This window comes from Enhydra lutris, unplaced genomic scaffold (assembly GCF_002288905.1).
Source record: "Enhydra lutris kenyoni isolate GAN:26980312 unplaced genomic scaffold, ASM228890v2 scaffoldscaffold14, whole genome shotgun sequence".
Lineage (NCBI taxonomy): Eukaryota > Metazoa > Chordata > Mammalia > Carnivora > Mustelidae > Enhydra > Enhydra lutris.
In genome coordinates, this window is record NW_019154098.1 from 22,802,103 (window position 1) to 22,806,033 (window position 3,931).

Sequence of the window (3,931 nt, forward strand, 5' to 3'; positions counted from 1 at the left end):
ACCCTATCCTCTGACAACCCTTCCAGAGAGAAACCGGCTCTCTACGCCCCTACTGACTTAACAACCAGGTTGGTGATCTGAGATGCCCCCCCGCCCCCACTCATCCACGAGGACATAGTCACCTACCCCAAAAGCAGACAATGCATAGGCTGGTCAGTAACCATGGCTCAAAAACAAACAACTTAGCAAGTTGGGCTTATGAAATTCTTTTCTTTGGAACTTAGAAAAAGGGAAGAATGAAATGGTTAACAATGAGGAAGGCAAAAGGTAAAAGAAAGCTAAATGTCTCGGTGGTATGGCAAACCAAAATTATGGGTGGACATAATTTACAAGCAAGCAGAAAATGCATAGAGTGGGGACCAAGAATAGCTAGAGAAAGAGGAGAACAAAGCAGACATGCAAAAAGAAGAGAAAGAGTTTGAAGAAAGGACACAACCTTCTCTTGGTTTTCAAGCTTTCTGATTCTGTTTCTGTTCTATGGGAATCCTTAAGAATAGCCCCCTTTTTATTGAGATAACTTGGGTGGGACAAGAGAGATCCTTGATAAATGTTAGTTCCCTTATCTTATTTACTGATCTTTTTGGTGATTTGTCCCATCATTCATTCATGCATCCATTCATTAATTTATTAAATTAAATAATTCTTGACTGCTTTCTCTGTGCTAGGTATATCCTATTCCCATCTTTGTACTAACAGCTTAACTTGTATCTTGCTAGAACAATAGATTGTATTTAGGCATCAGAGATGGAGATGAGAAACACAGAGTAGTGATGAGTGACCTAATGGTGAGGGTGATACTTGGTGAATTAGTGGAAGGCTCGTTGAACTGCTCATGGAAGGGGTTTGCCCTTTCTAATTCTCAGCAGCTCAGTCCAGCCAGCTCCAGTCATCAGCCCAGAGCCCAGAGTAAATAACCAGGCTAAAATCTGAAAGTGTTCCTTTCATGCCCCTCCCAACTTGCCCAACCTCTGAGGGCACAGGGAGGGACCTTCGCAACATCTCCCCTTGATCCTGCCCTCTGTGGCTCACAAAATGTGTTTCTTTTTCCCCTGCTCATTCCTAAGACTTTCTTATATCCCATTATCTGTCACAGGGATGTTGACAGCTCAGAGCAAACCAGCTTTAATTCTATGGATTATTTCCCTCTGTCAGCTTAAGGGAGAAAAAAAAAGAAGAAGAAGAAGAAGTCTGCACTCCTTGAAGGAGGGTAAAGAACCAGAGACATAAAGAGACCGTGTCAGAGATCTTGGGGCCATCAGCTTGTATGAAGAGTTCTGTGAGCTCGGATTCACATTAGTGTCCAAATGTTAAACAAACAAACAGATGGCTGGTCTCGTGGATGTTTACTAGTTTCACAGCTCAGCATTGGCTGTGTTTAAAAGCACTGCTGCTGAGAAGAGTCTACATCGTGCTTCTACCCGGCACAAGCCTGGAGTCAGCCCGTCCAGGGAAGGGACGCCAAGCTGGTTCTTCCATTAGGGAAGAGGAGTAGGTAGCCAGTTTTCAGTATTTCCAAAGCCCAACAGATAGAAGAAGACTGACGAGTTGCCAAAGCATCCCGCCTCTTCACATTGCACTGGGATGACATCAACTCAGGCTGGTCATATTTGTCACTAGCCAGCAACTGTAACCTGACTGGCAATCAGGGGCCTCTTTGGTTCATGCCAGATAGGCAATAAATTAATTGTTTCATTAAACACAGATCATATGCTGGGTAGGTGAGAATCTTTCAGATAACAGGATGGAGACCATGAAAGGTGAGATTGGTGGGGAAACAGATGGAAATATTCCACCAAGACTTTCTTGGTAGAGCTTTTCAGCTTTCCTGCATTCAAGCTGTGAAAAGTACTGTCAAGGGGTCCCCAAAGTGAAAACACTCAGACCTCCCTGTAGGGGAAGGAGGAGGTGAACAGTCCAGAATTCCACCTTCCAGCATGCTCCAAAAGGTCCAGTCGGGGCTCCATCAAGGCCGGGCTTGGTCCCAGTGAGACTGCTGGCAGGGTGAAACTTCTTCGAGAAGAAAGAGGATGAAGAAGGGAATGTTGTCAGTAGGGAAATTGATTCCTGGCTGGCCACCGAGTGTTACAACCCCCTGCTGGATTCTCTGCCTCACATTTGTTTCACGCTTCCTGCGGATGGAGCCTTCCCTAACCCTCAACAGGAAACAATTTCCAACTGGTCCCGAGGTGGAGGGAGCCTTCCAGACGGTAGATGGCAGCACAAGCCTGTGTTTGAAGCAAAGCCTCTCCTTTAGGGCAGCCGCCTTCCTCCCACCCCACCGGGGGTGGTTTTTATTCCCCTAGAATTTTAACCAATTGTGTTACATCTTTTGTCTCCAAGAAGATGGAAATAGGTTTCCTCTTGCTCTGCGATTGATTTTAAGTTTCCTTTTGTTCTAGATCTGCTAAAAAAAAAAAAAAAAAGGAAAGAGCTCTGTTTCAAGGGTTGACCTGCTTGAGACTCCCATTAAGTGGGCCAAATAATTATACCCCAAAGACAGACCTGTTCTCTGAAAACTACTCAGGGGCAATTCTGGGGCTAGTTAACCTGCTGACATGCCCCTGGGGAGCAGTCATCTGCCCTGGGGATGTTTTGGGCTTCGATTCCAAACCAAATTGTTTGCTTATTGAACAGGAATCATCTGCTGTTACTATCCCCTTAGGACTGCTTGGCATATTTTAAAAGGGGATAAATTTGCCCTTTGGCTTCGCAGCCCCATGACTCAACTCTCAATTGCCTTTTTTCAGTAATAACATCACCTCCTGAGGACAAACATCCTCAAATGCGTAATCAGTTATTTGTTTGAGAAATGAACAGTATTACCATGTTCGTGTTCCTCCTTCGACGGCTCCCTGTAGCTTATGACAGCAGCTCCCCGGACAACGACCAGCCCTCAGCCATGGCTTTCTTCTAGCTTCCAGACAGGATGTGTGCTTGTGGCCCCACTTTCGCCACCTCCGCACGTAGCTCATGGCACTACATCCTCCTGTTCTCAAACTGTCACTTTCTTTGGTAGGTCCATCGATTGTCAAGGTCAAGTCCAGATAAGAGACCTCCTGTAACACCCTGAACTTGCATCATTATTGTCTTCTTAACATTATGTAATCGCTACCCATTGGTGAATCAGTGCCTCCCCACAGCAACCCCACCCGACCGAATAGAAGCTTCTCTAGAGCAGCATCTCCCTCTGCCCAGGGAGGGAGATACCCTTAGCCCAGGGCAGGAAAGCGCCACATCAGTATTTATTGAATTAAATCATTGTAGTACTAACAACATAGTGCAACTTGTAAGCTTGCTTTTTTTTTCTTTTTTAACATATTTTAAGAAATAGTTGGTTCCCGATTTGCAGCCCTTACATTTATTCTCTTACCTTCTAATTTTTTATTCTTTTATGCAAATTTAATTATATATGTAATGTAATACAAAGTCTGGCTTGCCTGTAATTACAAGCTTTAGGAGGATCCGCTGTGCCCTTTATCCGTCTGAGGTGAATTAAGACCAATTGTGTTGTGCTGCTTGTTTTAAACAGATGCGATCTCCTTTCTCCTTGGACATCTGGCTGGTATCATCTAATTTTGCCAGTTTAAAATGATAGACAGATTCATCCAACCATTTAAAAAGCAATAAACTTTAAAATTGATAATAGTAAAGTAGAAAACATCGAATTTTGAGGCTCCGAAAGTCCCAGTGTATGAAGTTCTCACCCTGCTTTGCCACCAGGGACACACAAATTGTTCACCTTCCTTAATGATTGCCGTTAAAAAGAAACAGAAGGCACATCTCTGAGACGAAGCTCACAGCGTTGGGCTCTGGGTCCTACAAGTCGAGGCGGGACAGATTACTTGGGCCTGGATCCCGAGGAGGTGGACGCTAGGATGGGAATGCTCCCGGAGAGTTCTGGTGTTTCTATAGGATACACTGAGATAAGAAG